Source organism: Schistocerca gregaria, chromosome 4 (assembly GCF_023897955.1).
Source record: "Schistocerca gregaria isolate iqSchGreg1 chromosome 4, iqSchGreg1.2, whole genome shotgun sequence".
Lineage (NCBI taxonomy): Eukaryota > Metazoa > Arthropoda > Insecta > Orthoptera > Acrididae > Schistocerca > Schistocerca gregaria.
Genome location: NC_064923.1, coordinates 667,270,164 through 667,297,149, shown reverse-complemented (window position 1 = coordinate 667,297,149; position 26,986 = coordinate 667,270,164). Strand labels below are relative to the sequence as shown.

General features: G+C 38.5%; 1 protein-coding gene across 4 annotated transcripts in view; it reads right to left on the bottom strand.

Moving 5' to 3' along the window:
• Positions 1 to 26,986, bottom strand: part of LOC126268151 (tubulin epsilon and delta complex protein 1-like) — a 122,643-nt gene that overhangs the window by 42,280 nt on the left and 53,377 nt on the right. The window contains exon 1 of one of the 4 annotated variants that reach the window (XM_049973692.1): positions 8,110 to 8,129. The exons of the other annotated variants lie outside the window; for them this stretch is intronic. The gene's annotated coding sequence lies outside the window, so the exon portion shown is untranslated. Of the gene's footprint in view, positions 1 to 8,109; positions 8,130 to 26,986 lie in introns of those variants that run through there. 4 annotated transcript variants of the gene reach the window in all.

The window sequence follows — 26,986 nt, the reverse complement described above, 5'->3', positions numbered from 1 at the left end:
CAATGATGTTAAACACTAACTTTAGTTACTTGAGTGTGTGTGTGTGTGTGTGTGTGTGTGTGTGTGTGTGTGTGTGTGTGTGTGTTGGTGGAAGGTAGGTGGGGTGGGGCACACGAGCATAAGTAAAGAGAGCCACTTCTGCTCCACTTAAATTTGACTCATTCAGTGAATATAAGATAAATGGGACACTCTGTATGTTGTTTTAAGCAGCATTTCATGATTTTTCATGGTAACTGAGACAACATTGCAAGGAATTTTCTTCCTGTCCTCGACAAATGTGTATATCTCCCACCTACTATGGAAGTTGTCACCTTAGGTAGATATGTAATGCTGTCTTTTGAACAAATCTGTCATTTGCTGGGCAATTATTGCAGACAGAAATTTCCTGTAATATAATCAAGATTGAAGTTTCACCAATGTTGCAAACAAACAAGGCAATCATGCCTGTCATTGGCGGCTGATCTTTGTGCTCTAAGCAGGAAGAGTAACACTGCAGGATTCAAGAAGACCTACACAGATTCTCTTATCTGAAGTGCTATGGTGCAGCAAGGAAGTTAACACAAATGCTTAATGCTCTATGATCCCCGCCATGAGATTGGAATCAGTACCTATTTTGAAATTTTTTACATTCCCAAGAGAGATTACTTGCAGAATTTCAACTGTGCAGTGGCATTGATTGACTTCAATAGAAGGTAAGCATTTGAATGATATTAAACACAGAACACTTTAATTGAGCACACAGCAAACAAAATACGGCTAACAAAGACATATTACAACACCACACAAAAAGACGAGGAACATATGAGCACATGTTAATGTCATACACAATCCATAATAATGCAACACAAATCAAGATGAATGATTAACTCTCAACTTTTTCTGAATTATTTTTCTTCTTAATTTTTCACTTTACAAGTCAGCGGTTTAAAAAGTATATTAGCGCTCTCATTGCGTTTTCATTTGACAGTTAGTGTTTTTGATGGAACTTTCTTCCGAGTTCAATACGTATCTTGTTTCGTGTTGTTTTTCTTTCAGTCTCATCGTAACCGATATGATGTGGAATGTGTCAAGTGCTTAAGAAATGCACAAATGAATTAAGTTTTTTCCCCCTTAAAGAAAAGAGGAAAAGAACTTCATTCATTTGTGTATTTCTTATGCACTCAACACATTCTACATCATAACGGTTACCGTGAGACTGATCAATGGAACACTTAACTAAGTAATTGAGAGAGTTGCTTTTGCAATTATAATACTAGTATGTTTTGGAAAAAGGCTTAAAATCTTTATTGCCTACCTCAATCTCTTAAATGGGACAAAATGCATATATTATACCTTCAGATTTATTTATTCCTATTCAAGAATTTTCAGCAGCATATTTAACCCCTTTCTTGTGCCAAATATAAGTTAAGTTGAGGATAGTGTAAGTCTGTCTTTCTTCTGGTATTATGATCACGAATGTCACTGTTGTTCTTAAATTGGTCCAAGTTGTTGAGAACAAATTTCATTACTGAGTAAATGTGCTGTGAAGCTGTTGTAAGAATTCCTAACCTTCTAAAGACATGCTTACAAGATGTGTGACTATGAGCCCTCCACATTATTCTAACCACTTTCTTTTGAACAGTGAATACTTTTTTCCTAAGTGTTGAGTTATCTCAAATTCTTATTCTGTATGACATCATAGAGTGAAAGTATGCAAACTATGTTAGGTCGCTAATTTCTATATCCTAAAAATTAGCAATTATTGTGGTTGCAGAAGATGTTGAACCTAGTCATTTTAGGAGATACAAAATACGAATTTTCTAATTAAGTTTCTCATCTACATACACTCCCAAAAACTTTGTATGCTCTACCCTGGCTACTGACTTCTGTTGATGAGTTATATTTATTGAAGGAATTGTACTTCTTGCAGTAGAAAATTGGATGTACTGTGTTTCTCAAAGTTCAGGGCGAGCCCAATCGCAGACTCAATATTTTTTCCAAAGACTTTATTTGTATCATTTTCTATTGGAGTTACTTTTACTGGATTAATAATTTTGCTCATATCATCAGCAAGCAATGTCAGTTTAACTTCTTATTTCAGATAAGGATCAAAAGTATCTGGGCACCTGGCTGAAAATGACTTACAAGTTCATGGTGCCTTCCATCTGTAATGCTGGAATTCAATATGGTGTTGGCCCGCCTTTAGCCTTTATGACAGCTTCCACAGTCGCAGGCATACGTTCAATCAGTTGCTGGAAGATTTCTTGGGGAATGGAAGCCCATTCTTCACAAACTGCTGCACTGAGGAGAGGTATTGATGTCCGTTGGTGAGGCCTGGCACGAAGTCGGCATTCCAAAACATCCCAAAGGTGTTATATAGGGTTCAGATCAGGACTCTGTGCAGGCCAGTCTATTACAGGGACATTATTGTCATGTATCCACTCCGCCATGCCACACGCCGTGCATTATGAACAGGAACAGGTGCTCCATCGTGTTGAAAGATGCAATTGCCATCTCCAAATTGCTCTTCAGCAGTGGGAGGCAAAAAGATGCTTAAAACATCAATGTAGGCGTGTGCTGTGATAGTGCCACGCAAAACAAGGGGTGCAAGACCCCTCCGTGAAAAACATGACCACACTGTAACACCACTGCCTGCAAATTTTACTGTTGACACTACACATGCTGGTAGATGACGTTCACCGAGCCTTCACCATACCCACACCCTGCCATCGGATCGCCACATTGTGTACCATGATTCCTTACTCCACACACTGCCTTTTCACTGTTCAATTGTCCAATGTTTACACTCCTTACACCAAGTGAGGCGTCATTTGGCATTTGGCATTTGCCAGCGTGATGAGTGGCATACGAGCAGCTGCTTGAGCATGAAATACAAGTTTTCTCACCTCCCACCAAATTGTCATAAACTTGCAGTGGATCCTAATGAAGTTTGGAATTCCTGTGTAATGGTCTGGATAGATTTCTGCCTATTACACATTATGATTCTCTTCAGCTGTAGGCAGTCTCTGTCAGTCAACAGACAAGGTCGGCCTGTACGCTTTTGTGCTGTATGTTTACCTGACCACGTTCGAAGTCCATGAGTTCCGCGGAGTGCCCCGTTCTGCTCTCTCACAATGTTTAATGACTACTGAGGTCGCTGACATGGAGTACCTGGCAATATGTGGCAACAAAATGCACCTAATCTGAAAAAGTGTTTTTTTTTTTTTTTGGGGGGGGGGGGCGTCTGGATACTTTTGATCACACAGTGTATATCAGGAACGGAAGGGAACCCGTGATTGAACACTGTGGAACACCTAATATCATTTCATCCCAATTAGATGAAGTGGGAAACTTCCTTAAATCACATAAACCATATAAAGAAACTTTTTGCTTCCTGGGTCTGTAGGTATGAATTAAACCACTCATATGCTCTTTCATTTATACCATAGAACTGTAATTTCTGTAACAGACTGCCATGGTTCACACAATCAAACGCTTTGGATACGTCATAGAAAATTACTATTGGTGACGTTTTACTATTTAAAGACTATTATGTGGGCAGTGGAACTGCACATTGCTGTCTCAGTGGAGCAGCATTTTTGAAATCCAAACTGTGATTTACTAAGCATTTCATTACTGCTAAGATGGCTAACCACTCGAGTACATTACTTTCCCGACAATTTTTGAAAATGCTGTAAAGCAAGGATACTGGCCGGTAATTATTGACATCTGTGGTGTCCATTTTTTTTTTTTTTTTTTTTTTTGTATGGATGCTTAACAATGGAGTATTTTAACCTGTCTGGAAAAATACCTTGAGTTAGTGCTGCATTACAGATGCGATTCAGAACATCATTTATAACTGCTCCACGTTGTTTTAATATCTTGTTAGAGATGTCATCTACTCCAACATAACATTTATTTTTCAAAGATTTAATGATTTTCCTTATTTCACAAGAGGTTGTTAGATGAAAAATAATCTAATATTTCTCAAAATTGACTCTCCCATGTCCTGCTTGACTTTTTCTTTTGAACTATTCTAACCAGTTTTTTCACCAGCACTTAAGAAATGGTTGTTAAAGACATTAGCTACTTATACTGTTAGTTAAGACTGTGTCATTCTCTTTAATAGTAATACTACTGTGGCGATGCAAGGGGTACCAAATTTGTCGTAAAAGTCAGTAAATCACTCAATGGACAATATGTTTCAGTACAGGTATTTCGTTCATTCCAAGCAAGTGTTGATTCATCACGCCATGGTCCAGACACGAGTTGACTGTAATCTGAATCCGTTTTAGCAAACTAATAGTTTCTCTCAGGCGATAAATTTTATTGTTTATGAAATACAAGTTCTTGAAGTTTATTAAGAATTGGAAATATTTAGTTAGTAATAGCATGCCATAATTTATCTGTTTAACATAAAAATGTTTTGATTTTTGTATGCAAAAAAAGGGGGGAATTTATGAGAGGCTTTTACTCTGATAAGAGTTATCATGTAGAGTGCAAAAAGTGTGCGTGTACAGTTCGCTGTCCTGTGCAGTGCATTTTATTTTTTATGATTTTGACTCGGACGGAGACAAATCCAGTTCCAGTTAGACTTCACATGAGGTCACGTTATTACAAAAAGTGTTTTAGCCCATTAGGGAAACCAAACTTGCACACTTGATTTGATATACATTAAATGCCAGTGCGTGATCGAGCTGTCCTGTAAATCGCATACACAAGTTGCAAATGCTTTCGGACTTAATGCACCAAGTTGGAAGTTAATTATGAGACAAGTACTGATTTTGACAAAAATGAACCGAAAGCTTATTTAAAATATCAAAGTTCAGTTTTAAATGAGACATGTATCACCTTGGTGATTACATTGCCTAGCAACACTTTAATGCAGCTTAATTAATTTATCAGAACGATTTGGGACACAGTAAGTCCCATTACACACACAAAATGTTACAGTTGACCGTATGAGAGTGTTTTTCCTTTCACAAATGCCAATAAACCGACAGTTTCAAAAATTAAATCACCACCTGTTCCGTAATTTCATTGTACCACTACAGAACTTGTTATATCGTGTCTCTTCATTAAGAGATCTCAAGAAGCCGGGACAAACAAGAAGAAGACTAAAAGAAGAGGCATCGGAAAACTACCTACCCCAGTGGTTGCTTTTCCCCTTCTCTCTTCTAACAACATTCCATACTAATTTCATTTTACTGCCAGAGTAGTTAATTTCATCTCTAATATACATATATTTGGATTTTCTGACCACTTTTCTCAGTATGTTACAATTATTTTTATAGTGTAAAATTACTTCTGGGTCTTTACTAATTTTTGCTGACTCATACAATATTTTTTTCCTTTCTTAAGACACTAATACCTGTAGAGACCCATGATTTCTTTGAAAACTATTTGGTGTTACATTCAGTAATTTCTCTTTTTTTTGGGGGGGGGGGGGGCAACAGTGTTCAAAAAGGGATATAAATTTATCAAGAAATATTTTGCATTTCTCTTTGCCATTTGGCTCATTATATACTCCCCCCCTCACCAATTAACATTTTTTAAACATTCTCTGAAGTGCTCTGTACATACCTCAGTTGACCAGCCTTACACTTTTACTTAATGGTTTCTGAACCTTACACCCTGCTAAGTTTTGTAAGTTAATCAGTTGTGCATTATGGTCTGATAATCCATTTATCACAGGGAAAGCATGTGATAGTTTGCACAAATACAATATGTATTAAGAGTGTGACTGTGTAGCGAAACGGATCACCAATTCTAAGTTGTATGTCTTTAATAACACTTCTAGTTCACTTTTCCTTTCAGAAATCACCACAGATTAATAACTTTTTGTTTTCATTTGACAGACAGCGTAATAGGTAGTCAAACCTTTTGATGAATAGCTCCCAATCCCCTAATGTGGACCTGTACACTGTTGCTAATATCAACACTACACTATCTAGCTAAATTTCGCTTGAACTTGCTGATTGACGCAAAATTTGCTTACTTCTACAGTTCTGTAGTTATACTCTTGTTTGTGGAATTGGCAACTCCTCCTTTATCCATGCTAGATCTACAAGTGTATGACGCTAAATTATAGCCATTTATACTGTCACTTTCCATTCCCACAGTTACACGGTGTTCAGACAAGGTATATCAATCTCATTCTCATTTTTGAGATCATCTAAACACACTAACAGTTCATCTATTTTATTTTTTATTCCCCTGATATTTTGATGAAATCAACTGATACTACCCTTAGCTTTATCGCTATTTACTGTATATGACACTTCTTTTATTCTATTTTTCTTGATTACTGTCTGTCTGAAATTTGGCTTTAACCCAGAAAACTTGTCTGCCTGGTCCTATTAACCATGTCTGCTTGGTCCTATTAACCACAGGGTTCATGCCTTGTGTGACTGTGACAGTATCTGCTAACAGAAAAGCTAACTTATCTTTTCCCTTCCTACTTAAGTGCAGGCCATGTGTAGTGTACCCCCACCTACCAATAGCATCAACTGGAACAATACACATGTAAGATTTTGCCAGTGTCTGGAGCATCCTGTTCAGCTCGGTGTTAACGTGCCTTACAGCAGTGTTTACCAAGGGCCGATCATGGTGCTGAAAGACCTCCACAAACCCCATGTATGTGTGCCCTGTTTCTGCTCCTATTTTGTTCAAGTCACTCCTAATATTATATCTTGGATTAATAGCCAGGCTGTTTCCTGCTCCCCCAACTATAATTACCTGATCCCCCTCGTCAAAGTCCTTGGATAGCTGACCTAAGTTTTCTGTCACCTGGCTAAGGCTAGCACTTGGTTTCGCAAAACCTGTGACCTGGTACCCTTCACCTAATTTCTCCTGAAGCTGCTGGCCTACACCTCTCCCATGACTGCTACCTGGAAGCAGAATTCTTCTTTTCCTATTCTGATTTGATCCCAACCTGTCTTTTTCTTGAAGCTAATATTCTGCTTCAATTCAACTACATCTGGATGAGGCCCTTCCTCCACTACTTCAGATAGCAAGCCAAACTGATTTACTAACAGAATTTCTTAAGTTTTTTTCGACAGTTTCCGTTTTCCGCCCTTTTCTTGCTACCTCTTCCCAACACCCATCTCTTTTTCCTCCCTTAGTCTACATAATTCCAAATTCGCGTTTTCTAATTCAGTCTTAAGGGCACAGATCTTTGCCTCCTATTCAGTGATTTTTCTGTCCTTTCTATATAACCTACATTGCCGCCGTGCAAGAGCCTCGTTATCTACCCCCCCCCCCTCCCCCCGTTTTTCTTTGCCACTACAATTGTGCCAGTCAAACCATAACCTACAGTCCTCACAGAACACCCCCTCCTTCTGATTTCTACTCAGCCACCACATTTGTCATACATGGTTTGATAGAAAAATTTACACAAAAACAGAGAATCACTTGGCCCAAGATCACTAAAGTTTCGTAGCCTATACTAATACGTAACTAAATGCTAATGTAAAGAAACTTTTAAAGTTACTTTCGAAAGTTCTAATTAAGTACCTAAACTCTGTACGACAGATACGAATTAATTTAACTTTGGACCGCTAAGACTAGTAAAAGTATAAATATCTACACGCGCCCGAAATTTACAACTAAACTGCAAACAAAACTAGCAATTATAGGCCTTTACGAAATATTTTCTTTTCGATATAAATGCGCTCAGAAAAGCGAAACCTTCAATATATAGCCTAGCGAAGAAGTTAATGCACTGGTCTAAAATGTAATATTAACTACATTATCTCTCATTTCAATATTAATCACTCAGCTTGGCGAGAGTATCGTGGGTGTACGTCTATGGAGCAATTAAACCACTGAACCAATTCTTATAAAATTTGGTTTACAGGTAGCTTTAAAGCGAAGGAAAAACAAAGGCTGGTTTAGAAAGTGTGCAGTACAACATATTTATTGATTTGAAGAATATAACGCGAAATATGTATAAATAATTACTCTTTGAAAAAGATATTTACTCTTTGACTTTTGAATATTATCACATTAGTGAAAATGCTTCTATTGTATGATGTGTTATACATATTACGATTCCACATAATGAATACAATGTTTATACAATCCTCTACATGTTTAATCCATACTTCTATTCTAATATCAGTCACAAACCCGTCACATTTCAGTCGCTAAGCGTCAAGCATCTGTTACAATAGTTGCGCTCACATTTTCGTGAACAGCTCGTGGTCAAGTGGTTAGCGTCACTGTATAACGAACAAAGGTTTCTGGGTTCAGTTCTCACCCAGTTTTGTTCTGCTCGCGTCTGGATATGTGCGTTATCATCGACGTGCAAGTCGAGGAAGTGGAGTCAAATAAAAAGACTATCATCAAGCTCCTGAACATCCCAATAGGGGTCTCCCAGCCAATAGTGCCATGCGCACATTTAATTTGAGTTTACTGATACACGAAAGCAGTCGTGGGTAACAGGTAGATACAACGTTTATACAATCCTTAACATACTTAATCAATGCCAATCCATACTTCCATATTAATATTGTAAATGTGAAGGTAGCTCTGCCTTTTACATTTTCATGACTAAACCACTGAAACGATACCCATGAAATTTCGTGTGAGGTAGCTTGAACCCTGATAAAGAAGATAGGCAACTTTACAAACTGTGTAGCACAATATATATCGATTTAAATAATATTACGCAAGTAAAGGAAAAACGTTTACTCTTTCCCTTTTAAACTTTATTATATTTGTGAAAACACCTTTATTTGTCGCAAGTCCTGTGTGTTGTACTTGCGATCTTGTTACGCATTCTTGTCCGCAGCGACAATAAGATTCGAGCGACGTATAATTCTGCTCAGCACTTTATTTAGACGAGGAGTTTATTTTAAGTTCACATAACAGCAGAAAAAAAACATTATGAAACATTTCCAGTGGAACCAATATTACCAATTTTTGGTAACTACGTGAGGAAAACAGTAACAGGAATACTAAAAAATTAAAGCAAATTATTAAATTCATGCTGCGCGCGCTGCAGCAAGGAGAAAGCGTTTCACAGCTCTCCTGGCGGTCAGCGCGCGAACCCTTCAGACATACGCCGGCCGATCAGCTGAGCTGATTAACTGTTTTGGATGGCGCCCGACGACGCTACATATTCCTTGATATGTTTTACATAATACGATTGAAAATAACCAATACAATACTTATTCGATTCTCAACTTGTTTAATCCATGCTTCCATACTAATATCACTATTATTAACTTTGTTACGTTTTCACGACTCTACTGCTTGGAACCGATTTTGGTGGTGGTGGTTAGTGTTTAACGTCCCGTCGACAACGAGGTCATTAGGGACGGAGCGCAAGCTCGGGTTAGGGAAGGAAATCGGCCGTGCCCTTTCAAAGGAACCATCCCGGCATTTGCCTGAAACGATTTAGGGAAATCACGAAAACCTAAATCAGGATGGCTGGAGACGGGATTGAACCGTCGCCCTCCCGAATATTGTCCAGTGTGCTAACCACTGCGCCACCTCGCTCGGTCCGATTTTGGTGGTATTTGGTATGCAGAGAGGTTGAACGCTGACGATGCCCATAGGCTACTTAAGAAAATTATATCTTTCTGATAGCATTAACATTTTTAAATATGGTACACGTCTACTATGAAAAACCAATTATGTTGTTGTACAATATTTATAGAAATCTGAAAACCAACCATGCTAAATTAGCTTATGTTAGATCTAGGAACGAGTACAAAAAAGCAAATGTGGAAGCCAAACAAGCACACAATCTCATAAGTATTGAGAAATCCATCAATAAGTGCAAATCAGCATGGACACTAATAAATAGTGTAACAAAAGATAAAAGAAGTGACAAAATTAGTATCTAGCTCCAGGAAATAATGACTTTTTTATTAAATCAGTTGAAGTAGGAAGTGCTATAATTAAACCTGAGCTCATCAGAGTTACTGTCAAAAAATGTTGCTAGGTCACTAACAAACACAAGTACCTTCAATTTTTCTGAGGTATCCCCTGGTTTTGTGTTAAGAATAGTGAAGCAGTTAAAATCATCAAACAGTGAAGACATATATGACCTGTCTTGTAACATGCTCAAGAAAGTAATAGACTGTATAGTGTACCCCCTAACATATTGTATAAACAAGTGTATACTGGAGGGTTTTTTCCCTTATGAGCTTAAACTGTCTAGGTTAGGCTCTGAGCACTATGCCACTTCTGAGGTCATCAGTCGCCTAGAACTTAGTTCTAATTAAACCTAACTAACCTAAGGACATCACACACATCCAGGCCCGGGGCAGGATTCGAACCTGCGACCATATCGGTCGCTCGGTTCCAGACTGTAACGTAGAACTGCACGGCCACTCCGACCGGCTGTCGAGGGTAGTCACAGTAAATAAAAAGGAGATAAAAATTCTGTCTCAAGTTACGGGTCAATATCCATAGTCCCAGTTTTTCAAAAGTTCTAGAATGCATAATTTACCAACAATTATCTGTTTACTTTGATAACCTAGGATTAATAAGTGGATCACAGTATGGCTTTAGGAAACCATTGATGCTATAGACAATGTTGTTAAATACATCCATCAAGTATTTGAAGATAAATGCTTTGCTCAAGTGACTTTTTGTGACCTAAGCAAAGCCTTTGACTGTGTAGAACATACACTACTACTCGAAAAAATGGACTTTTATGGTGTTAACGGTAACAGCCTTAAGCTATTAAGATCATATTTACAAAACCGTAAGCAAGCTGTCTGTTGGGAAAGAAATGTCCAGTATAGAACAAGTTAAGGTAGGTGTTCCACAAGGATCCATGCTGGGCCCTTTCCTTTTCCTCATAACGATAAATTACCTGCCATCATTTATTAAATCCAGAACAGTACTCTATGCTGACGATACAGCAGTAATCATCTTAATAGCTACAAAACATGTGTTACTGAGACAATTGAGCAAGCTTCACTCTGGTTTATAGCAAATGGGTTCTTGCCTAATGAAAGCAAAACTCAGCAGATGGTGTTTAGTTTAAAAGACAAGTTTCCATCAGATGATCCTTGTTGTGTTAAATTTTTAGGGGTATATTTGGACGATAAACTTTCTTGGAATCCAGATATTAAGTATATTAGTGGTAAATTGTCTAGTGTAATCTATTTGTTAAGGCGATTAATGCACTGTGTACCTAAAAATTATGTTAGAGTATCTTACTACTCATTTTTCCAAAGCATCATAACCTATGGTATTATTTTATGGGGAAACTCCAGTTGTGTGCATGTTATACTATTGCTGCAAAAGAAAGCTATTAGGATAATTAAATGATCACCATACAAGGCTCATTGTAAACCTTTGTTTACTCAACAAAAAACCATGACAGTAATAAACCTACATATTTATTATGTTTTAATATACACAAAGAAGAACTTACCTTAAGTAAAACGCCGGGGAAATATATACATTGTTACAACACTAGGACAAACAGCTATATCTATATCCCCTACCACAGACTGTCAAAATCATTTCACAGTTATGAACTTATGGACCACAAATTATTTAACAAACTTCCACAAGGTATACAAAATTTACCAGAGCAACAATACAAACAAACACTTTATGACTGGTTAGTTGTAAACCCATTCTACAATATAAAGGATTTCATGACCTGAGATATTAATCTGTAACGTTAATAACAATTCTGTTCTTTATAGCATGTACTGTATTGTATTATGTGTATGACTGTCTATTGCTTTAATGGCTTAAAGACAGTAAAATTATTATTATTATTATTATTGTCATCATCATCATTATTATGTTTGTGGCATACAGACGAAACTGGAGACTCTTAGTGTGGATAGATTATTCCGTGACAGTGCAAATGTGATGTTATCGCGTGCGTGGTTTATGACATTGAGTTGGTACACCACCTCGCACCATATTTCAAACTATTACTACTGGGGTAATAAGGTCCGATTTAGCGCATAATTCTACAAGAGCTCAAGCTACAGAAGACACTCATATCCAGCAAACCTGAGAGCAATCTCATGTCTGTCGGATGGATACAGAATGTCAGGCTGTCTTAGGAGGTACAGAGACACTAAAAAAGTCGGGCGCAATATCTCCCCATGATATATCGATATCGAAATGGCAATATCGAGTACAGATATTTTTATCTTATATTACATTTTTTTCGCAATTTTCAGTATATATTAAGAACTGTTCTTTTGAAACTGTAAAAGAACATTTTCCTTTCACTGTGTGAATGAGTCTTATGTAAAGAAACAGCATACCAGATGCATTAAAAAAAATTGGTAATTTCCAAGAATGATTGCCTGTCGAAGTCAAGGGGTCCAAACGATACATGTAGAGCGTGCGATTGTAAATGGATAATGCATCTCCGCTAGCGGATCATCATTTTTATCTGTTTTGCATCATTCCCTTATTTGCTCTAAATTACATACCTCAGCGAATTATTCGTGAGTTGACAGGGAAACCCAGACAATTTACGTCTTTAGTGAGTTTGATGTCTGTTGAACTTTACGGTTCTTCGGATTGTCTCACGTGGAAGAATCTAATTCCATGTTTATCCAGCGTAGAAAATTGTTCGACTTTTTTTCGCACTACCAGTCGAGGAAACAAGGCACTGTGTGGAGTGTGGTGTTCGTAAGAACAGTTACGATGCTGAAATAACGTTACACTTTCATTGCGGACAGTGCGGAAAACGAACGAGTTTCAGGAAGAATACATGGTTCAACTCATCCAAATATCCATCCAGACCACCGTAATGGACCTTCACATGATAACACCGACGACGAGTAAGGTTAGTCTTGTCCTTTGTAGTGACAAGTATTCTTGTAACGGTTTTATTTTGTCGTTATAGTAGTGACCAACGTAAACATAAGCCGGGTTCACACACGCAAAGAAGGTATCTCCACAAGTCAAGTCATTTTGAAGTGGCGCTGTGAGCTACCGTTCACACAGAACGCCACAAATTCTTCGTAATTGCGCAGTTTGCAAAATGGCGTCACCTGTATCAGCTGATTAAACGGCTGTACATATTACTAAATAAGATGTTATGAAAACGTCATAAATTTAAAATGTTACTTACCAAAGTGTTTTTCGTCTCTTTTGTCTCACTACATGTTTTAAGAACCGGTCTGCAGCTTCAAACCAAGCAATGCTGGGATTATAAATACCGTCTGTAGACGCACAACTCTTAAGTGATTTCAGTACTTTTTTTATGTTCATTCATGTAAGCACTTCGAATGCTTCGAATTTTTAACTTTGTTGTAGCTATATCAATTCCAGGTACATATTCACGCATACTGTTTACTATTTCAATTAATGCAGAATCTCTCAAATTTCAGTTTTTGTATAATTCGATTTTGTGGTTCCAAAGGTATTCTCGTTCCTGATACCCCTGCAAGATTCTCATAATAGTCGCTGTTGACCACTTTTTCGACATATTAATAGCAAACGCGCAAACAAAAGCACTATTTGCGAACGAATACGCACTAGAAAGGTTTGAATTCAACCGCGAGGTAGCAATCGAATGACGTTATTCGATTGTGGAGAAGGCCAAATGGCGCAACAAAGTAGAACCATGCTCAACTTTTTGTGGCGTGACAAAAGTTGCGCTTCTTAAATGGCGCCACCGAAAACTAGGAGTTCACACATGCAACTACAAAGCAACTGCAGTTCGCCATTCGCAGTGGCAATACTTTTGTTGCCTGTGTGAACCCGGCTATACTCATAACGCCCGCCACCATTATCGATTTATGGTCGCTCTCTCGATATGTATCGTTTGGACCCCTCGAATTCGATAGGCAATCATTCTTGGAAATTACCATTTTAAAAATAACAACAGTCGTAGTCACAAGCTCATCGCATTTTAGACGCTGAGCATCAGGTGTGTGTTACAACATTCGATACACTTGAACACTCACAATGTCGGCATTATTTAAGGGAAGCCGGAACGATGAAAATGACAAAATTAACGTTTTTGTGTTTTTCATTATAAAACTATTTGGACTTTTCTGAAAGAAACAAATCAAGTTGACGCGCCGCGCTAACGGTTGTAACGACTTGGTGTGTCACCTCTTACAGCGCCGCTCGCTGGCTGCTAGTAGAGAGCCTATGTAAGGCGCTCTAGCTGCAAGCAAGGTATCTTTGCGGAATTAGACAGTGTTTTATTGTGCACGTTGTATAACTTTATCACTGTGACAAGTGAATGTTCATATCGGTAAGTATAAACGCTATACCGTGTGTGTTGACTTGTGGAGTTTGCTTTGTGTTGTTTTTGCTGTTCAATTTTGCGTATTTGACGAATTTTGCTCGTACCTGTTTTACGTATTTGGTTTGTGGATATCAATATGCCTAGTTTCAGCAATCGAGTGTTTAAGAAAAGGCACAATGAGTGGAAGAAGAAATCTTTTGTTGTTTCGAAGGGAAATGTTGCGTGGACTGCTTCACAGACTACTCCAAATGAATGTGATAGAACTTCTTCCAGCAAGAAACTTTGTGACAGCAAAGAAAAGTTTGAAAACTACGAAAAAGACAGTAATGATGTGAATGAAATAATTAAGTTTCCTTGCCCTGTAATATTTTGAAACCTAATGTATTATGCCAAGTTTGCAAAGAAAGAAGTCTGGAATTGAAAATAGCTTCACACATTGGTTTGGCGTGTAAAATGTTATTGAAGTGTAACGAATGTGCTGAAGAGGTTCAGTTTTCTAATTCTAAGAGTATTCCTCATGGTGGAAAGAACGTGTATGATATAAATGTTAGGCTAGTGTATGGCTTGCATTGAATTGACAAGGGCAGTGCTGCAGGGACAATGTTATGTGGAATTATGAACTTTCCAAAACCACCAACTAAGTTTGGATTTTATAATGAATTGGTGGGATCTTCTGCTGAAGATATTGCTCAAGCAATAATGAAGAAAGCAGTTGAAGAAGCTGTGACAGATAATGGGTACTGTAGAGATTTAACTGTTGCTTTGGATGTATCATGGCAACGTAGTGGTCATAAATCTCTAAATGGAGTTGTGACAGCTACCAGTGGAGACAGTTACAAAGTAACTGATGTTGCTATTCTCTCAAAACATTTTAGATGTAAGGGCAATACAAAGGACGAAAATAGTGAAAATTGTGAAGTAAATTTTCATGGCACAAGTGGAGCGATGGAAGTAGAGGGAGTGAAAGCAATTTTTTGCTGATGTCAGGAGTGGTATATTGTACGATACACTAACTATCTAGGAGATGGTGATTCTAAGGGATATAAAGCTGTAGAGGATCTCAAACCTTATAGCAATGAAATTCCCATTAAAAAAACAGGAGTGCATTGGACATGTGCTGAAGCGCAATGGGCCTCGCTTACACAAATTAAAGCAGACATAAGGATCCCAGAAACTTAGTGATGGTAAGTCCCTTGGAGGAAGAGGAGGATTGACAGATGAAGCAATTGATAGATTGCAGAGGTATTATGGGTGTGCAATTATCCAAAATACAAGAAGCATTGAGCATATGAGGAGAGCAGTATGGGCATTATTTTTTCATACTGCATCAACAAATGAGCACCCACAACATGCACTGTGCCCCCACAGGTGATGACTCATAGTTTAAGTACCAATCAGAAAAGGAATATGCCCATAACAACAGTCTGCCAAATGCTGTAATTGATGTAATTAAGCCCATATTCAGAGATTTATCACAGTCAAGTTCATTGGAAAAGTGTTTACATAAAATCCAAATGAAAGCGCAAATAATTTAATTTGGATTAGGATTCCCAAAAGAGTGTTTGTACAGATAAAAACATTGCATTTAGGAGTGTATGATGCAGTGGCAACATACACTGAAGGAAACATTATCAAATGTGCAACGTTTAGGTTTCCAACCAGGACACAACACCATTTCCATAATGCGCCTAATTGATGAAGCAAGGCTAAGAGGTACAGGAAGAAGAGACAAAAGCCTACAGCATGCAGCAAAAAGGAAGAAAAGAACACTGGAAAAAGAAGATGATGCTGATAATCCATCATATGGGGCAGGAATGTATTAAAAAACTTTGGAAGCCATTTCCCGTAACTTTAAAATTTTCATTTTTGAGGAAAATTTTCTCAAAAACTGCTGACACAAAATCAATGAAATTTATACACAATATTGTTTACTTCTTTTTCCTTCATTTTTATAACAAATTGTAAAAAATATTGTATAATTCAAGAGTTATAGAAGAAAAAGTGCAAAATTTTAGAGAAAAAATAAGCATCTTGTTTAAAAAAATTGTAAAACATAATCCAATAAATATTTCTTAACATGGAATTATAACTTTGTAGAGATATATTCACTGAACATGTAGTCCAAATTTCAGAGCAATATCTTTAATGGTTCTAGAAAAAATGTTTCTTCTATTTGCTAAAATTAAACATGAAGGAGATTGATCGTTCCGGCTCCCCTTAAAGGCTGTATGACAAGCAGAGAGAGATACCTTTACATGTGAAATGTGGAATGCTTTTGGTGGTGGGGCTGCAATTGATTATTTTCTATTAACTGAGTATGTTAATAATAAGTTGGTCATCATAGACTGCTGGATCAAAAATGCAGGCACCGTAACACATTAAAATGGAAGGGAGAAATGGTTGGTATGTGTTGCTCTGGCAGCAAAATCTCACATCCAGTACTAAGTGAGCCAGAAAATACCTAAAAAATACTCTGCTTCTGCACGAATGTAATGAATTGGGGCATTTTTTTAAATACAGGACTATTGCCTTGGATGTGGCAGTTGCAAAGCCTAGTAGTTTTTATCACTTCATCAGTGATACCTTTGTCGTATGTCCAAGTGGACATGAAAAGCTCAAAGAGTCCCTGGGCTTGCTGTAAATGCCGTGTCCGAGACACCCAATGGGTTTATGGCGGACAAGGACATCCAGGAATGGCAAGGAACCATCCTTCTGTACTTCCATTATGAACTTTATGTGGTTAGGGATGATGTTGATGTACTCCAGGGACTCTTTGAGCTTTTCATGTCCACTTGGACATATGACAAAGGTATCACTGATGATGAGATAAAAACAACTAGGCTTTGCAACTGCCACATCCAAGGCAATGTCCTGAAAATGCTCCGTAAAGAAGTTCCCTACAACTGAAGCTAATCGGCTCCCCATCGCAAAGCTGTCCACCTGGTTGAAATATTCTCTAATGCGTAAAAAATATGATGTCAGGGCATACTTAAATAAATCCACAATGGTATAGCCAAAGAGCCGTGACAGCAAGTCTGGTGTGTGAATAGGGTAACCATATATAAGCTAATCATAATATTCCCCTTTACCAAGGCACAGACATTTGATTTGATTGATGAAGTCTGCCGTATTATTTATATCATGTCACAGTGTCCAACAAGCAGAGACATGAGGCTGGCCAAACACTTTGCAAGTCTGTAGGTTGACGATCTGATTGTGCTCACTACAGGCCTTAAAGATGTATCCTTTGTATGTACCTTTGGCAGACTGTAGAATGCGAGTGGTCTGAGTGCCTGATGGAGGAGGTTCTTTATAACATTTTCTTCCAGCAATGATCAACTGAGAAGCTCCCAGATCTTCCTCAATATTCTGGATGTTGGGTCTCTAGGTAGTTTTTGGTATGTATCTTCCTCCAGCATCCACTGGATTTTTGCGTCACAGTCAGCTCATTCCATTAGGACACCAGCAATGCCCTTGGCAACTGGCACGACGACGGAGAGAGGATTGCTGCGAAGAGCTCTGTGGCCATCACGTTCAGCTCTAGTCATGTTTGGTGCTGGCAGTTTGGATTTTAAAAGAATGCAGCTTGTTCTTTGTGAATTTCTTCTGCAGTTTCACTGGGAAACTTACAAACTGCTTGTTCAACACCACTTAATAGTCAGCAAAAGGGATACTTCATGGTGAAGGAGCCAATTAAGTGCCGAGGTGGCACCTGCATTGAAGTTTCTTGCTACCACATTGATCATGGTGCGTTCCACATTTTTTTTGTTCTGTCCTATGTTGTTGTAGTGAAAGCCCACTGAATTTCCCTTTCTGCTTCTCCGTGATTCTCTACCTTGATGATGTTGGATGTGCTACCATTGCTGTGTTGATCCAGTCCCAATCTGTTTGTGTCCAGCTGTTTTCTGGTATATCGTCTTCACAGCAGGATAAAACTGGCATGGCGAAATATTCTTCTGGTCACTGCAGTGTCAATGTGATAATGATGGCAAATTGTGGGATCGTCTTCTCATCACACCAGCATTACAGGAATGTTAGGGAGCTTAATAAATTGGCCTTCTTAGCATGCAGCTTCACCAAGGAGTTTGATACTTTGCCATGTCTCCTCCCCATAGAGGTATGTTATATACGAATGCATGCTTTCATGGCGACATCCATTAATAAAATATTATTGGGTTTTAAGCCCCATCAAATGGTTAACTGCTGTTGAGATTTTGGCAGACATCTCTCTGTCTTCAAGTGGTTGACTGCCATCTGAATGTCACTGCCATGCTTGTATAGCCACGCCACCATAAATGATGCACTCGTCCCTAGTCCAGCAACATAACGGATGACTACTACTAAACTACACAAAATAAAATTGTCGTAACTTCTGAACAATTTGCATTAAGATGTTCAAACTGCATGATAGGCCACGTGGCGTGATGAGAATTAGTATGTGCATGCGCACGCACCTTGCTGTTGTTGGCCATTTGCATATGAAAATGTCATGGTACAGTGTGGCTGAGCGTATAGCACTTGTGAAGGACTACTATGTGAGGAATAACAGCCCAACTGAAGCTCAAAGAAAGTTTGTGACAGAGTTCAAGGTGAACACAACCGGTCCAAGCGTGCCAACAATCAAGAATTTGACTCATACATTTGAGAGGATGGGTAGTGTTCACAATGACAGTGTTAGCAATGTTAGTCATCCAAAAAGGGTGAAAACACCTGAAAACATTGAGGAGACGTGTGTGTTTCAAACCAGCCCCAGGAAATCGGTCAGACGAGCTGCACAACAGGTGGAAATCAGCTGGGAAACACTGCGACAAATTGTTGTTGAAGACCTTTATCTCTTCCCATAAAAAATTCAAACCATCGTCATTAAGCCCCAGGGCAACAGAACAGTGGTTGTGTTTCACCAACACTAATGTCCACAAAATTGACAGACAGGTTTTTGATGTGAATACGGTTTGGTTTAGTGACAAAACTCACTTTCATTTGGATGGGTTTGTCAATAAGGAAAACTGGCGCATTTGGGGCCTGAGAATCTGCATTTCACAATTGGGAATTTTCTACGTCCTCAACAGGTGACTGTGTGATGTGCAATGTCCAGTTACAGAATAATTGGTGTGATGTCCCTTAATGGCACAGTGACTACTGAATGGTATGTGAAGGTTTTGGAAGATGATTTCATCCCCATTACCCAAAGTGACTGATTTCGACAAGATGTGGTTCATGTAAGATTGAGCTCAACCCTATCGAAGCAGGAGATCATTCGATGTCCTGAAGGAGCACTTTGGGGACCGCATTCTGGCTTTGGGGTACTCAAAGACCACTGGCATGGGCTATGATCGGCCACCACACTCTCCAGATCTGAACACCTGCGACTCCTTTTGTGGGGCTACATTACAGACAAGGTGTACAGCAATCAACCCAAAACCGCTGTTGAGCTGAAAACAGCCATTCAGGAGGTCTTTGCCAGCATAGACGTTTCGACACTTCAGCGGGTCGAGCAGAATTTCACTATTTGTCTACGCATCATTGCCAATGATGGCAAGAATATCAACCATGTCATAACTGAAATCCATATATCTGTAGTGACATTTACATGTAGAATAAAGTGTGTGTGTGTGTGTGTGTGTGTGTGTGTGTGTGTGTGTGTGTGTGTGTGTGTGTGTGTGTGTGTGTGTGTGCGCGCGCAAGCTGTAGTTTTAACAAATTTATGTTTTTTGTCATATAGTTCAATAATTGTCACCCTGTTTACAGCAACCTTTTGATTACACGACTGCCATGCCCACTTCAGTGCCTCGATCACGGGATTCCAGGCCTTACTCAGCTGTAGTCCACTGCCTTTATTGAATTTGTTGTCCGATATTTTCATCTCTATTGCTTCATGTATTACACTATCCCATAAGCCATTGGTTGGTTTAATAATAGAAGTATCGTTGAATGTAATTTGGTGTCCGTTTTCCAGTGCTCCGCTACAGTTGATTCTTCGGGATGACATAGGCAGAATCACCTTTCATGTTCTATGTAACTCTTCTCAGTAGTATGGACAGTCTGATCGACCTAAGACTGTCCACACCCACAAGTTATTCTGTATATTCCCTGTGTTCCAAGGCCTACATAATCTTTAACAGATTTCATTAGCTGCCGAATATTTGCTGGTGACCTGAAGACTGTACTTATTTTATGTTTCTTCAGAAGCCGGCTAATCTTCCCTGTTATTGAGCCACAAAATGGTAAAAATGCAATATTTTTTGTGTCTTATTCGGAAGTCTTCTGCTTTCATGGGTTAGCAGAAACTGCTTGCGAAATTTGTCTGTTGTTGAGAACTTTACATAAGTGGCTCAATTCCTTCGGCAGGAAACACCCAGAATAGCGAAGAAAATTTCAAAGCTTCTTTAATGGTCGTAGCTGGAAGAGAGCGTTATTATGAACCTCCTCCCTCAGGCACCCAGACCACCCATGCTCTTCAGTCTACCAAACATACGTAAGGAGGATAGACCTTTAAAGCCTATAGTGAGTACCATAAGATCACAGGCCTACAGACTTGCAAAGCATTTGGCCAGCCCCTTGTCGACACAAGTTGGACACTGCGCACACCATATAAACAATATGGTGGACTTCATCAATTGAATTAAACATCTACTCCTTGTTGCAGCAGATATTATGGTTAGATTTTATTTGGTTTCCCTATTTATGTGTGAGTCCGTCACAGACCCTACTGACTTGCAGTCCAAGCTTCTTGATGGCATCTTTATGGATTTATTAAACATACCTTGATGTCATCATACATTTTACATGGTAGAGAATATTACAACTAGACAGATGACGTCGTGATGAGGAGCCCATTAGCTCCAGTAGTAGCGAAGTTCTTTATGGAGCATTTTGAAGACATCACCTTTGACACGGCTCCTGGAAAGCCTAATTGTTTTTATCACTACATCGATGATACCTTCGTCAAATCTCAAAGTGTTCCTGGAACATATCAGCAACATCCCTGACAACATAAAGTTCATGGTGGAAGTAGAAAAGGATGGTTCCTTGATGTCCTTGTCTGCCATAAAACCAATGGCTATCTTGGTCACAGTGTTTACCACAAGCCCACGCACAAAATATCGGTATCTGCACACCCCCAGTTAACAACACCTGGCACAAAAATGGTATGTTCTGAGGACCTTGGTACATCAAGTTGAAACAGTCTCTGACACCGAAAATATGCTTACGCAAAATTTTTGTGGAAAACAGTTACAACAACTGACAAATTTCGCAATCAGTTTCTGCTAAGCCATGAAAGTAGAAGACCCCCCCAAGAACATGAGAAGAAGATTGCATTTTTAACATTTTCTGGCTCAATTACAGTGAAGATTAGCCAGTTCCTGAAGAAACATAAAATCAGTAGTCTTCAAACCCCCAGCAAAGATCCAGAAACTAATGAAGTCTGTGAACACCAGGAATATACAAAGTAACATATGGGTGTGGGCAGTTTTATGTTGGTCAGACAGTGCATACTACTGAACATCGTCACACATAACATGAAAGGTGTTTCCACCTACGTTATCCCAAAAAAATCAGTTGAAGTAGAGCATGCACTGCAAAACAGGCATCGAATTGCATTCGACAATACTTCTATTACTAAACTGACCAACAGTTTCTGGGATAGGAAGCAATAGAGATAAGAATATTGAGCAACACTCTCCATAAAGATGGTGGACTGCAGCTGAGTACGGCCTGGGATCCTGTGATTGAGGCACTGAAGTGGGTGTGGCAGTTGCACAACCAAAACATTTAAATATATGGTCAGCTATGCCTGCTTTGAACTTAAAAATACAAGGGTATTCTGAAAAGTAATGAATCCAAATTTTTTAAGTGAAAACTAGAAAAGCTTTTTAAATAAAACAAATGTTACTGACATACTACATCTTTATTCTTAATGTCTACATATTTATTTCGTAACACAGTTGTCCTGGCAATGAACATGTCTCCCAACAAGGACCCAGCCAGGATATCATCAAAGGGGACTGCTGAGTTGTTAAAAAGGATCTTCAAAAGACTCATATGTTAAATAATTCGTTTTCTGAAGGTCTTCATACAAACAGTATCTGGTCTATGAAATTAATTAAGAAGAACTTTTCTTAACCCTTGCAGTACAAATGGGTGGGGGTGCAAGTGAGGGGGATACTCTACACCTACCATTTGAAAATATTGTTACCTTGTTGCTGCTGCTGCTGTTGTTGTCTTCTGTTCAAAGACAGGTTTGATGCAGCCTTCCATGCTACTCCATCCTGTGCAAGCTTCTTCATCTCCCAGTAACTACTGCAACCTAAATCCTTCTGAATCTGCTTAGTGTATACAACTCTTTGTCTCTCTATTATTTTTAACCTCCACACTGCCCACCAATACTAAATTGGTGATCTACTGGAGCCTCCGAACATGTCCTACCAACTGATCCCTTCTTCTAGTCAAGTTGTGCCACAAATTCCTCTTCTCCCAAATTCTGTTCAGTACCTCCTCATTACTTACGTGATCTACCCATCTAATCTTCAGCATTCTTTTGTAGCACGACATTTTGAAAGTTTTTATTCTCTTCTTGTCTAAACTATTTGTCGTCTATGTTCCACACATGGCTACACTCCATACAAATACTTTCAGGAAAGACTTCCTGACACTTAAATCTACACTTATTTACAAATTTCTCTTCTTCAGAAATGCTTTCCTTTCCATTGCCAGTCTACATTTTACGTCCTCTCCACTTCAACCATCATCAGTTATTTTGTTTCCCAAATAGCAAAACTCATTTACTAATTTCAGCATCTCATTTCCTAATCTAATTCCCTCAGCATCACCTCATTGAATCTGACTACATTCCATTATCCTAGTTTTGCTTTTGTTGATGTTCATCTTATATCCTTCTTTCAATACACTGTCTATTCCATTCAACTGCTCTTCCAGATCCTTTACTGTCTCTGGCAGAACTACAATGTCATTGGCAAAACCTCAAAGTTTTTATTTCTTCTCCATGGATTTTAATTCCTACTTCAAATTTTTCTCTTGTTTCCTTTGCTGCTTGCTCAATATACAGACTGAATAATGTCGGGGACAGAATGCAACCCTGTCGCACTCCCTTCTAAACCGCTGCTTCCCTTTCATGCCCCTCGACTTTTGTAACTGCCATCTGGTTTCTGTACAAATTGTAAATAGCCTTTCGCTCCTTGTATTTCACCCTTGCCACCTTCAGAATTTGAAAGAGAGTATTCCAGTTAACATTGACAAAAGTTTATTCTAAGTCTACAAAAGCTACAAACATACGTTTGCCTTTTCTTAATCTATCTTCTAAGGTAGTTCATGGGGTCAGTATTGCCTCACATGTTCCAACATTTCTACGGAATTCAAACTGATCTTTCCCGAGGTCAGCTTCTACCAGTTTTTCCATTCGTCTGTAAGGAACTCGTGTTAGTATTTTGCAGCCGTGACTTATTAAACTGATAGTTTGGTAATTTTCACACCTGTCAACACTTGCTTTCTTTGGGATTGGAATTATTATATTCTTCTTGAAGTCTGAGGGTATTTCACCTGTCTCATACACCCTGCTCACCAGATGGTAGAGCTTTGTCAGGGCTGGCTCTCCCAAGGCTATCAGTAGTTCTAATGGAATGTTTTCTACTCACAGGGTCTTGTTTCGACTTAGGTCCTTTACTGCTCTGTCAAATTCTTCATGCAGTCTTACCTTGTTATGTAGCTCATATTTTAAAATGTTGAAAGAAAATACAAGGTGTATAACTTTGCTTCCGCCGTTTGCCGATAGGTGGCGACTACGGTAAGTAGCGGTCGAAAGCAACAGACTGGAGACGTCAGGCAGTTAGCTTGGACTTCGGTCAACATAACCTCAGTCAAACATTAGTCGATTTGTGTCTACATCATAAAGTTGTTCTTGATTGAAAATGTCAGTTTACGAGCCTAATTCTTGTCATTTGTCAGACGTGTTACTGTTTAGTTTCAATATGAAGAAAACAGCGGCCGAGCCTCATTGAATGATCTCAGGTATGTATGGTAAGGAATCTATCAGTGAAAGAATGTGTCGGAGTGATTTCAACACTTCAATAATGGTGATTTTAACATTGCAGACCGGCATAGTGGTGGAAGACAGAATGTTTTCGAAGATGCAGAATTGGAGCCACTGCTGAGTGAAGACTCTTGTCAAACTCAAGAAGAATTGGCACGATTAGTGGGAGTCACACAGCAAGCCAGTTCAAAACGTATCAAGGCTATGGGCACAATTCAGAAAGAAAGAAATTGGGTCCCATGTAAGCTGAAACCAAGATACGTTGAATGGTGTTTGTGAACAGTTGCTTCAGATGCAAAAACAGAAGGGATTTCTGCACCGCAATGTGACCGGAGACAAAAAATGGTTTCATTATGAAATTCCTAAAACGCAAAAAATCATGGGGATATCCCGGCCATGCTTCCATGGCCAAATCGAATATTCGTGGTTCCAAGATCATGCTCTGCATTTGGTCGGACCAGCTCGGCATCGTGTACTACGAGGTGTTAAAACCAAGTGAAACAATCACAGGTGCTCGTAATCGAATGCAATTAATGCGTTTGAGCAGAGCATTAAAAGGCAAGTGGCCGCAATACAGCGAGAGGCATGATAAAGTGATTTTGTAGCACAACAACACTCAACCCCACGATGCAAAAAAGAGGTCAAAACATACTTGGAAACGTTAAAATGTGAAGTCCTACCCCAAACCACTGTATTCTCCAGACATAGCTCCCTCTGACTATCACCTGTTTAGATCAATGGCGCATGGCCTGGCTGACCAACAATTCGATCACATGAAGTAGTCACAAATTGGATTGATTTGGGGATTGCTTCAGAAGATGAACAATTTTTTCGACGCAGGATTCGTACACTGCCCAAAAGATGGAAGAAAGTAGTGGCCAGCAATGGAAAATACTTTGAATGATACATGTGTAACCAATATGTTTCATTAAAGCCTCAAATGTTGGGGAAAAAAATGGCAGAAGCAAAGTTATACACCTTCCTTAATTGCTTTAAATTTTTCAGTAAAGTGTAACCCGAAAAATTAAGTCATTATAGTGAATGCAACTTTTTGCAACACATATGATATTCACATTTTCAATTTCAGGACCGATCTTACACTTAAATATTCCTTTAAGAATCAAAAAATCACATTGTGAACAAAAGTCTTAGACAATTAATGAAATCTGTATTTATTTCTGTTTTTCTTTTTCGTGGTGATCATAAAGTATCTTTCCCCTCTATGTGCACTTTAAGAAAAATTTGTCGTTATTACTAAGATTGTGATAAAAGACATTTTCAGCTTTCTGGACACTTTAAGGTTTTCTTCATACTGTTCACTGTTTCCATTTACATGTGTCATATGATGTTTGTTTGTACAAGTTATGATGTCACTGCATTGCATTCTTTATGTAACCACAGCAAGAAGTATGCTGAAGATTAGATGAGTAGATTTGGTAATTACTAAGAAGGTAGTGAATCAAATCAAGGAAAAAAGAAGTTTGAGGCACAACTTGACTAAAATAAGGAATCAGTTAATAGGTCACACACTGAGGCACAAAATCCTCATCAATTTGGTAAGGGAGGAGAGTGGATGGGGGGAATTGTAGAAAGAGAAAAAAGGGAACAATACAATAAGTAAGTTCACATGGATGTTGGCCCAAGCAGTTTTTCAGAGACGAAGAGACTTGCACAGTTTAGAGACCTACATAAAACCAGTCTACTGAAGATCACCACCACCACCACCACCACCACCACCACCACCACCACCACCACCATCACAGCAACAGCAACAACATACTACACATTTTCAATATTTTAATATACTGTACAATTAGTTAGAACGTGGAAATTATTATGTCCACATAATGTGTGTCTTCTCACTCATAATATTTAACAGAAATTTTATCTGCTCAGATAAGATTATTGTTAAGTGATGATGTAGGGGAAAATATTAATATTTTTGCTTAGAAGTGAGATTTCACGTATGTAAGTAACCCCTTTCTGAAATGCTCATCATGTTGCATGTAGGTGACAAAAGTAAACCAAAGATGCCATTATTTTAGCACATCGTATCTGCAAAACAAATGGATAAAAAAGTGCTTCGGGCTGTTAGACTTAAAATTATTTTGATAATTTTTGTTTCCATGCCAAGTTCAGCTAAGTAAATAAAAACTTTTGTAAGTAATTGTAAATTCAAACTTACAAAATTATCAAATAGCATTTCAAATTAATTGTGAGTTGCTTAATTTACTGTGTAGCTTTAGTTCCACTGAACCCACACAGCAAAATTTTTCTGTATTCATGTGGAAATGTAAGTTACATATGCATCAACCATCTCTTTCGTACATCAAAACAAGTAATTCTGTTAGCATTAAATGGTTTAAATGATAATGAGGCAGCCAGCCAGTAAATAGAACAACTATGTGAACTGCTAGCAGTTAGCTGAGCACAGCTGCCTCCTCCATGTACAAAGGCGGAATATGTTTGGTATATTAACTTATTAATTACTAGAACTTTGTGATTAATTTTTTGGTCAACTGGATCCAATTCTCTATTCAATGATTTCCAGGAAAACAAAAATTTCATTTTCGACATTTCAAATTCAGTCGTGATCTACTCATTAAAAGATATAACCCCATATTGAAGGTTTACCAGTAAGACAAGTATTACAGTTAGAAACTTTGCACATGTCTTGAGACACAATAGCTCGCTATGCACCAATTACCTGGGCTATATTTATCCAGTATTTGAGAATGAGAGCATACAATGACTAT